Source organism: Pongo pygmaeus, chromosome 19 (assembly GCF_028885625.2).
Source record: "Pongo pygmaeus isolate AG05252 chromosome 19, NHGRI_mPonPyg2-v2.0_pri, whole genome shotgun sequence".
Taxonomy (NCBI): Eukaryota; Metazoa; Chordata; class Mammalia; order Primates; family Hominidae; genus Pongo; species Pongo pygmaeus.
In genome coordinates, this window is record NC_072392.2 from 73,324,222 (window position 1) to 73,336,291 (window position 12,070).

The following is a 12,070-nucleotide window of genomic DNA, read 5'->3' on the forward strand; positions in this document are numbered from 1 at the left end:
TTCAGCTTTTCTTTTTTTTTTTTTTTGAGATGGAGTCTCACTCTGTCATCTAGGCTGGAGTGCAGTGGCGCTATCTTGGCCCACTGCAACCTTTCCACCCAGATTCAAAGGATTCTCCTGCCTCAGCCTCCCAAGTAGCTGGAATTACAGGTGCCTGCCACTGTGCCTGGCTAATTTTTGTATTTTTAGTAGAGATGGGGTTTTACCATCTTGGCCAGGCTGGTCTTGAACTCCTGACCTCAGGTGTTCCACCCGCCTTGGCCTCCCAAAGTGCTGGGATTACAGGCATGAGCCACTGAGCCTGGCCTGGTTTAACTTTTCTAATTTGCCTGGCAGCATGGGGAGGGATGGAGGAATCCATTTGCTACACAGACTTTTTTTTTTTTTTTTTTTTTTTTTTTTTTTTAAGATGGAGTCTTCCTCTGTCACCCGGGCTGGAGTGCAGTGGTGCGATCTCAGCTCACTGCAACCTCCACCTCCCAGGTTCAAGCGATTCTCCTGCCTCAGCCTCCCAAGTCGCTGGCAACTACAGGCATGAGCCACTACACCCGGCTAATTTTTTTGTATGTTTAGTAGAGACGGGGTTTTGCCAGGTTGGCCAGGCTGGTCTCGAACTCTTGAGCTCAAGTAATCCACCTGCCTCGGCCTCCCAAACTTCTGGGATTACAGGTGTGAACCACCGCGCCAGTCCCAGACTTTCAGCCAGTCCTCCTGTTTAGCCCCTTCTACACTATCACCCACTCTTCCTGAGGTACCAGTTGCCTCTAATTTCTGAGACGTTTTGATTCAGAAGTTCATCTGTGGTGGGAATCTGCTTGCTTCTTCCCACTGCAGTGTTTATTTTTTTTTACTTTTGTGAAGTTATTTATTACTAGTGCATTTGCTTTTTACCTTCCAAAACTTTGTTGACATCTCTCTCTCTACTGTCTCCTTTCCCAGTTTTTTGGCTTGTTGTTTGGTTTATGTCTTTATAAAAAAAAAACCTGGCTAGGCGCAGTATCTCACGCCTGTAATCCCGGCATTTTGGGAGGCTGAGGCGGGCAGATCACGAGGTCAGGAGATCGAGACCATCCTGGCTAACATGGTGAAACCCTGTCTCTACTAAAAATCCAAAAATTTAGCCGGGCATGGTGGCAAGCGCCTATAGTCCCAGCTACTCGGGAGGCTGAGGCAGGAGAATGGCATGAACCCGAGAGGTGGAGCTTGCAGTGAGCTGAGATCGTGCCACTGCACTCTAGCCTGGGCAACAGAGCGAGACTCCGTCTCAAAAAAAAAAAAAAAAAATCCCTTTGCTGTAATTTTAATGGTGTTTTATGATGGAACATTGATTAATGCATGCAATATATTATGTTTAACATGTTATTCAACATATTCATCAGCTTTTCCTTGCCAATATCCATTCAGACACCACAGTGTCTTTACAGTTGATTACTAATACTCCTTTAAAATAGTGTTTTCTAGACTCCCCTAACACCAAGAATCACTTAAAGTGCTTGTTGGATATACAGATTACCAGATCATGCTCCTGGAAAACTTCTGATTTTAGTTGGTTTAGATTAGCGCCCAGGGATCTTTTTTTTTAAAGTGTGTTTGTTTTTAAACAAATGCCCTAAATGTGTCTTATCTTCAGGCAAGTTTGGAAACCCTGCTTTAGAAGGATTCTTTTTAAACCGTTAATGCCATCTTACATCTCCATGGCAAACTCCTTAGCCTTCCCCTAATACTGCTTTTGTATTCAGACTCTGTTTTAGCCTGTCTAGCTTTGGTCTGGATTTCTGAATTAGCATGTGTGTCTTTCATCTGATTAACTCCCCTCTTTAGTATTAAATGTTGGCTGATGGTAATAACTTTGGGCTTGTGTGACTTCATTTTTTTTAGTCAGCGTCTCTAAACCCACTGGTTCCTGGGATTTACAGGAGAGGAAATACTAGTTATGAACATTGAGCTGCTCTGCACCGATTTACTAAGTCCAAGGAATCAGTGTTTTTGGTGAAATGGAAAATTGACTCAGGCTTTGAAAACGGATGTCCTAATCATCTGCCTTGGGTTTATGCAGCGTCATTTTTGGAGATGTTGAAGCACTGTGATTTGAAGTTTGTTTTTAACTTTACAATCAAAAGGACACAATTCTCCCTTTTGTATTATAGATTCCTAGGCCTAGAAAGGAAAAAGGGTTGTATCTTTTGCTGCCGGTCTGTAAAGTATCTGGAAATGTGTTTGCAGCTGCTCCTTGGTTGTCGTGAATTGCTTAGAGGTTAAGAGCCAAATAGTACTTGTCTTAGCAGTGTTGCAGAGGCTAACTGTGGTACCCTAGTTCTCAGTTCTTGGAAATCTTATGGCTGTTATTAACTAAAATACAGCTGAGGAGGTCGTGTTGGCTCTGACATAGAGTTGATTTGCATTCTAAGATGAGCAGCTCTATAGAAATAGCTGTAATACAATTTTACAACTTCCATTGAAACAGTTTTTTGAAAGGCTATGGCAGGAGGATTGTTTGAGGTCAGGAGTTTGAGACTGGCCTGAGCAACATAGTGAGAGCCTGTCTTTGCAAACAAAATAAAACGATTACCTGGATGTGGTATTCCCAGCTACTCAGGAGGCTGAGGTGGGAAGATTGCTTGAGCCTGGGAGGTTAAGGCTGCAGTGAGCTGTGATTGTGCCGCTTGCACTGCAACCTGGGCTGTGGGGTGAGACCCTTTCTCAAGGAAGAAAGAAAGAAAAAGCAAGAAACAGTTTTTTTATTGTTGTTGTTTGTTTGTGTTTTGAGACAGAGTTTCACTCTGTTACCCAGTGGCACAATCTCAGCTCGCTGCAACCTCCGCCTGCCGAGTTCAAGTGATTCTCTTGGCTCAGCCTCCTGAGTAGCTGGGATTACAGGCACCCACCGCCATGCCTGGCTAATTTTTTTGTATTTTTAGTACAGACGGGGTTTCGCCATGTTGGCCAGGCTGGTCTCGAACTCCTGATCTTAGGTAATCCACCTGCCTTGGCCTTCCAAAGTGTTGGGATTACAGGTGTGAGCCACTGTGCCTGGCCAAGAAACAGTTTTGAACAAAGTCACAAAAACAAACCTACATCAAAAGTGTTATTGTCTCATTGATTATTGGTCACTGGCTGTGTTATAAGGCATGACTTTGAACTATTACTGATTTACTGCGATTGACTATTTTCTGTACACGTCTCCCTATCTCCCAGTGCTGTACTTCAGTGCTTTCAGGATAATGAGGTTTTTTCTTTGCCTTGAGGGGTTGGGCGTGAGGTCATTCCCTGATATCTGTTTTGGATGATTTCAGATATTTAATTTACATTACTTTTGCATTAGTTATTGCTAGTCTATCTTTTTAAATGAAGCTTTCTTTGCAGCTCTGGTTATTTAATTGAACACAGGAGTAGACTTCTCATTAATTTGTCATCATTTTAGATGAGAGGACTCAGCTCCTGGGCTGCCTTGTATCTGGGAATAACCCATAGTATCTAATATTTACCACATAAGGTAGTGTATGAAGGTAGACTTCCGAATTTACATTTTTAGGGCTTTAAAAAAATAATCTGGGGCTGGTCTGATGGTAGTGGGTTATCAGAGCTTATTAACGTTAGTGTCACTGCAGTTGGTATACAAACCCCCACTGCTAAATTTGACTGGCTTTAAAAAAAATCTGGGGGAAGAGGAAAGAGTCACATTAGTGGGGGAAAGCTGCATTTTGGGGATGCATTATGTTTTTGTTAAAAAAAATATGTTTAAAAGAATTTCATCATTCAGTAGTTGTATCTTTCTTCTTCCTCCTTCATTTTCTCTTTCAGGGAGGAGTAAAACATCCAGGTTTCATTTGTTGTAGAAGTCGTAGGATTTTTCAGGTTTTTTTTTTTTTTTTTAGACGGAGTCTTGCTCTGTTGCCCAGACTGGAGTGCAATGGCGCCATCTCGGCTCACTGCAACCTCCGCCTACCGGGTTCAAGCAATTCTCCTGCCTCAGCCTCCTGAGTAGCTGGGATTACAGGCATACGCCACCACACCCGGCTAATTTTGTATTTTTTTTTTAGTAGAGATGGGGTTTCTCTGTATTGGCCAGGCTGGTCTAAAACTCCTGACCTCAGGTGATCCACCCACCTCCACCTCCCAAAGTGCTGGGATTACAGGAGTGAGCCACCACGCCCGGCCCGATTTTTCAGTTTTAATATTCATGATGGTTATGTGATTTTTTTTTATTACTTGTTGGATCAGTCAGATTTGCTGCATAGTTGAATTTCTGTGATGAAAATTTCTGTAGTTGAAAAAATTTTTTCCCTTAAGTAACCTTGGAATTTTAATTAATTCCATCTCTACATGTGATAGAAATCTGTTTCACCAGAGGTTTGACTGAATTGAATTTCAAGAAGTGGTGGCACTTTCTCCATTGAGAGGAGAGGGCTGTGAGCTATAGAAAAAGCCTTTTTTTGGAGTGGTAGTGGTAAAATATGTGTAACATGAATGTTATTCTAGTCTGTTTCCTTGTACTTTAGAGAAACCAGAAACGCTTTAGTGGAAACCCTCTGCTATAGTCTGTCCTAGAACACATGGAGGCAAGTTCTTCATTCGTCTTGACATTATTCCCTGTGTAATTATAGGAACCTGTTTGGCTCCTGCCGTTGTTGGTTCCTGGAGTGGCATGTGAATACTCTTAGGCAGCTCCTGGCTCTTTTCTCATTTTGGGGTTTTTTGGCCTAGGGACTGGATGCCATTATGCCATTGTAGTCATGAGCTCCTACCTCCCATGCTGGATTGCTTTTCAGGAGCAAAGCTGAAGGACAGCTGAACAGGTGGGCAGATTACCAACAGGTGACTTTTAACCCCGGAAGGCCTTCAGTTAGTACTTAGTCTCTGGATGAGGTTAAGCCAGGAGATCAAGTATAGTCTGTGGGATTGATGAGATAACCGATCGAACTTCTGGTTTGAGTGTGAAGCTATTGGTTCGTTTAGATTTCTTTGGTTTTACAGTGTTGGCATATTGGACAGAGAAGGGGACTACTTTTGGATTTGGAGGATGGCCTATATATAAAGCCTCAGATTTCATCTCTTCTCACTCTGTTCTAGCTATCCTGGTCTTTTTACTAGTTCTCTAACACATCAGCTACATTCCCATGTCAGGGTTTTTTCACTTGCTGTTATTTCTTTTCAGAATGCTCTTTTCCCATATGTTTACATGGCATGTTCTGCTCATGGAGAGACTTCTTGGGAGAGCCAGATACTCTCCCCCAGTGGCCCTTTCCCTGTGACTGTATTATTTTATCATTATTATTACTATTTTGTTGTTGTGGTGGTTAAATTCTCCTAGATCCTGAAGCTTGCAACCCTATCCAAAGGAAGACTCTAACCTGGGCAACTGTAGTCCCAGCTACTGGGGAGGCTAAGGCTGGAGGATTGGTTAAGCCCAGACATTCAAGACCAGCTTAGGCAACATAGTCTGGACAATCTGTCTCTAAAAAATAAATAAATAAAACAAAAGAACATTCCAGTCTATTCCTATACTCTACCTTTATGATTCTCTGTTTTTTTTACTCCTTTTATCGGTAACTGTTATACTGAGATTTTATTTCTTCCCTCTTACACTAGAATGTAAGCTCCAAGACAGCAGACGCTTATCTTGCTCATCTTCTAGAACAGGGCTTAGCACCCTCAGCACTGTTGACATTGTAGACCAGATAATTCTTTTTTTTTTGAAATGGAGTCCCATTCTGTCACCCAGGCTGGAGTGCAGTGGCACGATCTCAGCTTACTGCAACCTCCACCTCCCGGGTTCAAGTGATTCTCCTGCCTCAGCCTCCTGAGTAGCTGGGATTACAGGCGCCCGCCATCATGCTCGGCTGATTTTTGTATTTTTAGTAGAGACAGGGTTTCACCGTGTTGGCCAGGTTGGTCTCGAACTCCTGACCTCAAGTGATCTACCCGCCTCGGCCTCCCAAAGTGTTGGGATTACAGGTGTGAGCCACTGCACCTGTCCTGACCAGATAATTCTTTGTTGTGGGCGGCTCCCTTATGCGTTGGAGGATGTTGAGCAGCATCCTTGTTTTCTATCCACTAGATGCCAGCAGCACTCCCTACCCTAGTTGTAACAAATATGTCAATGACATTGTCAATGACTCTGGGGAACAAAATCCCTCCTGGATGAGAGCCATTGTTCTAGAAAAATACTTTGGCACTCAGTGGGTGCTTCAGTATTTATTAAGTGGTTAAGTGGTGGATACTTAATTGGATGATGGATGCATGAGTGCATTCAGCATATTAAAAATTTTTGGAGCATTGAACAACGCGTATAGCCTTGTGTTTCTTCCTTTTCTCTTTTCATAGATATCTCCATTCTTCTGTCTGTTTTCTGTTTCTGGCATGCTGATCCATTCCTTGCTGCATTTTCCTCCACCCAGACTTGCTTGCTCTTTCAGACAATGCTACTCTTTTTTTTTTTTTTCCCCTGAGTCTCACTGTCGCCCAGGCTGAAGTGCAGTGGCGTGATCTCGGCTCACTGCAACACCTTCCTCCCGGGTTCAAGCGATTATCCTGCCTCAGCCTCCAGAGTAGCTGGGATTACAGGCGCGCACCACCACACCCAGCTAATTTTTGTATTTTAGTAGAGATGGGGTTTCACCACGTAGGCCAGGCTGGTCTCGAACTCCAGACCTTAAGTGATCTGTCTGCCTCGGCCTCCCAAAGTGCTGGGATTACAGGCGTGAGCCACTGTGCCCTGCCTGTGCTGCTCATTTTTTTTTTTTTTTTTTGAGACTGATTTTCATTCTTGTTGCCTAGGCTGGAGTGCAATGGCACAGTCTCGGCTCACTGCAACCTCCACCTCCTGGGTTCAACGATTCTCCTGCCTCAAGCCTCCCAAGTAGCCGGGATAACAGGCACCTGACACCACACCCAACCAATTTTTGTATTTTTAGTAGAGACAAGAGTTTCGCTATGTTGGCCAGGTTGGTCTTGAACTCCTGACATCAAATGATCCGCCTGCCTCAGCCTCCCAAAGTGCTGGGATTACAGCACTGCGCCTGCCTAGGCCTGTGCTACTCTTATATTTACTTTTGTTCAATTCAGCAAGTGACTCCTGAGCAGCTACAGTATGCTGTAGAATAATGAGAGAGAACCCTAGAAAGATATGGTACTGTCTGTACTTAAGAACTCATTTGTTGGCTGGGCGTGGCGACTCATGCCTGTAATCCCAGACTTTGGGAGGCCGAGGTTGGCGGATCACGACCTCAGTAGTTCGAGTCCAGTCTGGCCAACATAGTGAAACCCCGTCTCTACTAAAAATACAAGAAATTAGCCGGGTGTGGTGGTATGCGCCTGTAATCCCGGCTACTTGGGAGGCAGAGGCAGGAGAATCGCGTGAACCTGGGAGGTAGAGGTTGCAGTGAGCTGAGATGGTGCCATTGCACTCCAGCCTGGGTGACAGTGCAATACTCCGTCTCAAAACAAACAAACAAAAAAACAAAAACAACTCACTTGTTAAAATGGACATAGATGTATGAAATATTCCTCCAAAATTTAATTCTTATTTCAGGGTTTTTATTTTATTTATTTATTTATTTATTTTTTTTTTTTTGAGACAGGATCTTGCTCTGTCGCCCAAGCTAGAGTGCAGTGGCACAATCTTAGCTCACTGCAACCTCTAGCTCCCGGGTTCAAGTGATTCTCCTGCTTCAGCCTCCCAAGGTAGCTAGGATTACAGGTGCGTGCCACCAAGCATGGCTAATTTTTGTATTTTTAGTAGAGATGGGGTTTCATCATGTTGGCCAGGCTAGTCTCGAACTCCTGACCTCAAGTGATCCACCTGCCTCAGCCTCCCAAAGCGCTGGGATTACAGGCGTGAGCCAACGCGCCTGGCCTTTTTTTACTTTTTTTGAGACAGAGTCTCACTCCTTCACCCAGGCTGGAGTGCAGTGGTGCAATCTCAGCTCACTGCAACCTCCACCTCCTGGGTTCAAGTGATTCTCGTGCCTCAGCCTCCCGAGTAGCTGGAGTTACAGGTGTTTGCCACCATGCCTGGCTAATTTTTGTATTTTTAATAGAGATGGGGTTTCACCAACTTGACCAGGCTGGTCTCAAACTCCTGACCTCAAGCAATCCACCCCCCTTGGCCTCCCAAAGTGCTGGGATTACAAGCGTGAGCCAGTGCACCCGGCCTCAGGATCATGTTTAAATTGATACTAATGGGCCAGCACAGGGTTGAGTTAGTGATTGTTAAATACTTATCAGAATGGGTGAAATTGCTGTCGAATTTAGAATCCAATTTTAACAAAACCTACCCATTCAATTTTTGCTTATTTTCATTTGTTGCAATTGTCTTTGGTTTCTTGCTGTTAATTCTGTTTTTGTCTAAAACCTGGTTGAAAAATATACAAAGTGGACTTGGTCATTTTGAACTTCTCGTTTGATGTGAATATTCTTGGGGTTGGTTGTTGTATTGAAAGGTTGTGAAAAGCTGATACATCAGTTTTTTTTTTTAAATAAAAATTTAAAAATTATTTCTTTTTTTTTTTTTTGAGACTCTCTGTTGCCCAGGCTGGAGTGCTGTTGCACAATCTTGGCTCACTGCAACTTCCGCCTCCCGGGTTCGAGTGATTCTCGCACTTCAGCTTCCCGAATAGCTGGGATTATAAGCACCTGCCACCGTGCCTGGCTAATTTTTTTTATAATTTTAGTAGAGATGGGGGTTCTGCCATGTTGACCAGGCTGGTCTCGAACTCCTGACTTCAAGAGATCCGTCCGCCTCGGCCTCCCAAAGTGCTGGGATTATAGGCGTAAGCCACTGTGCCTGGCCTAAACAATATTTCTTATTAAATAGAGACAAGGTCTCACTTTGTTACCCAGGCTGGTCTCTAAGCACAGGTGATCCTCCTGCCTCAGTCTCTCAAAGTGCTGGGATTGCAGGCTTGAGCCATAATGCCCTGCCTGACTGTCTTTCTACCAAACATTTATGTTTCATCTCTGATACTGTTAGAGAGATTTCATTTGATTTGAACTATGGGATCAGAAGAATTCCATTAGGGAGGAGTGTCTGGAATCTTTTTCTTTTGAAGACACAACTGTCTTCTCCTTGGATTATCTGGGAGATAGAGTAGACAAAGCTATTGTGGTTTTTTCAGAGAGGATCCTGAAATTTGTTTTACCTATCTCTGTTTCTTTGTATTGAGAAATGGTTTATTAGTATATTAAATAATTAAACATATATTTAAGAAATAAAGATGATTTTCTTTTTGTTGTCTCAGATTCCTATTCATATGACTGATTCTTGTAAGGAAGGACTGGGACCTTAAGATTTTGCTGAATGAGGGAGGTGGCCTGCTTTTTTAAGGTCAGTTTTTTCCCTTGTGGGATTTTGTTCAGTGCTTTGATACAAAAACTGTAATTTACTTTGTAGTCAAAACTGAGATCAAAGGAAAGTACTGTTACCTGAGGAATGAAAATAGAAGATATCATTAAGATTTAGAATTTTTCTTGATTTTCGTGTCTTTTTAAAATAACTTGCAATTGAAACCTAAGTTTTAGAGCAGCAGAATGCCATTTGAATAAAGGCCCCAGATTGTAGTGGTAACTAGGATACCTCTTAGATAATTTTAAGTGTACGAGAAAAGCAACAACTAAACTGGATTCTTCATTTATCACATGTAAAAGGTAGTAGTTGGTGTCTTTGTATTAAGGAAGTCTCCTGTTTTTAAAATGTAGGAATACTTGGAGTGAAACATTAGGAAATTGAGTAGAAAAATAGGATTTGTCTTTTTAAAGATGGATAGAAGGAAGCAGTTTTTTTTGTTTTTTGTGTTTTTTTGAGATGGATCTTCGCTCTTGCTGCCCAGGCTAGAGTGCAATGGCGCAATCTTGGCTCACTACAACCTCTGTCTGCCTCCTGGGTTCAAGCGGTTCTCCTGCCTCAGCCTCCCGAGTAGCTGGGATTACAGGCATGCATCACCATGCCCGGCTAATTTTGTATGTTTAGTAGAGACAGGGTTTCTCTATGTTGGTCAGGCTGGTCTTGAACTCCTGACCTCGGGTGATCCGCCTGCCTCGGCCTCCCAAAGTGCTGGGATTACAGGTGTGAGCCACCGCACCCTGCCAGGAAGCAGTTTTTAAAAGTGCATTACTTGAGTTTTATCAAGACTTATTTCTGAATTCCGTGATGAATTTGACATCAGGAAGATTTTTTTTTTTTTTTTTTTTGAGATGGAGTCTCGCACTGTCGCCTGGGCTGGAGTACGGTGACGTGACCTTGGCTAACTGCAGCCTCCGCCTCCCGGGTTCAAGCGATTCTCCTGCCTCAGCCTCCGGAGTAGCTGGGACTACAGGCACCTGCTACCACGCCCGGCTAATTTTTTGTATTTTTACTAGAGACAGCGTTTCACCATGTTGCCCAGGCTGGTCTCGATCTCCTGACCTTGTGATCTGCCCGCCTCAGCCCCCCAGAGTGCTGGGATTACAGGCCTAAGCCACCCTGCTGGGCCGGACATCAGGAAGATTTTAAATAATACTCTCTGGTGTTTATTTTTAAGGTATTGACTCCTGACGATGTGCAAAGCTTATTTTATCATGGCTTTGTTTTTTTTTTTGAGACAGAGTCTCGCTCTGTCAACCCAGGCTGGAGTGCAGTGGCGCAATCTTGGCTCACTGCAAGCTCTGCCTCCTGGGTTCACGCCATTCTCCTGCCTCAGCCTCCTGAGTAGCTGGGACTACAAGTACCCGCTGCCACGCCCGGCTAGTTTTTTTTTTTTTTTTTTTTTTAGTAGAGACAGGGTTTCACCGTGTTGGCCAGGATGGTCTCGATCTCCTGACCTCGTGATCCGCCTGCCTCAGCCTCCCAAAGTGCTGGGATTCCAGGCGTGAGTCACCGCACCTGGCCTTTATCTTGGTTTTTGAGATGGAAGGGCTTAAGAAAGGAATGAGAATTACTGTGTTTCCGAACTTGAGGCAGCCTCAAGATGTTTCTGAAAGTCAAGGTCTCTGAAGAGCACAGATGGTGAGGTTTGTAGTTCTAATTTAATAGATCAGAAAGGAAATACTTAAAATTCTGTAGAGAACCTTCTTTGTTCTTTTCTAAATTTAATCTCAGGTTTAACCTCAAGACCATTAGATTCTTAGCTGCATATGGTGGTGCTCACTTGTAGTCCTATCTTCTCGGGAGGCTGAGGCAGAAGGATCACTGGAGCCCAGGAGTTTGAGGTTACAGTGAGCTATGATGGTGCCAGTGCACGTTAGCCTGGGAGACAGAATGAGACCCTGACTCAAAAAAAAAAAACAAAAAACGCTATTAGATTCTTTTTTTTTTCCTGAGACGGAGTCTCGCTCTGTCACCTAGGCCTGGAGTGCAGTGCCGCAATCTCAGCTCACTGCAAGCTCCGCCTCCTGGGTTCATGCCATTCTCCTGCCTCAGCCTCCCGAGTAGCTGGGACCACAGGCGCCCGCCACCACGCCTGGCTAATTTTTTGTGTTTTTTAGTAGAGATGGGGTTTCACTGCGTTACCCAGGATGGTCTCAGTCTCCTGACCTTGTGATCCGCCCTCCTCGGCTTCCCAAAGTGCTGGGATTACAGGCGTGAGCCACTGTGTCCAGCCTATTAGATTCTTAGTATTGCAGTAGACAGTGCTTCCAGAAGGCTCAAATTTGTCCGTTGATTAATCACAGTTGGTTAGTGAAATTTGTCTTTCTGTTGTCAAATGTTATGAATTGTTCTGGTTCATTTTTTTTTTTTTAACTCAAAGTAGTTCTCAAAACAGACCCTCTGCATTGGATTAGCGATTATAAGTATCAATCCTAATTTGATGTAAACAAAAAGCGTCTTTTGGGAATTTTTCAGGGAAAGGAAAGTTGTTTTAATTTGAATTCACCTAAATGGGGCTGTTCTTGGAAACATATAGAGAACTGTTTGTATTCTATAACTAAGAAATTTGGAATGAGTTAAATTTCATTTGGGGAAAAATAGAAAATTGCTAAACCACACTAATTTCCAGGGGAGTTTTTTGTTTGTTTTCTCCATAGTGATTAGTGAAAAGGAAGAAGTCAGGAGGCCTGGATATGAGGCCTAACTCTGCACTTTATTCCTGAGTGA

The 12,070-nt window shown here is 43.5% G+C and overlaps 1 protein-coding gene across 5 annotated transcripts in view; it reads left to right on the forward strand.

Moving 5' to 3' along the window:
* WIPF2 (WAS/WASL interacting protein family member 2) overlaps window positions 1–12,070 on the forward strand; it is a 61,858-nt gene that overhangs the window by 19,357 nt on the left and 30,431 nt on the right. For 3 of the 5 annotated variants that reach the window (XM_054457166.2, XM_063656430.1, XM_063656429.1), the window contains exon 2: window positions 9,240–9,325. The exons of the other annotated variants lie outside the window; for them this stretch is intronic. The gene's annotated coding sequence lies outside the window, so the exon portion shown is untranslated. The remainder of the gene's footprint in view (window positions 1–9,239; window positions 9,326–12,070) is intronic. 5 annotated transcript variants of the gene reach the window in all.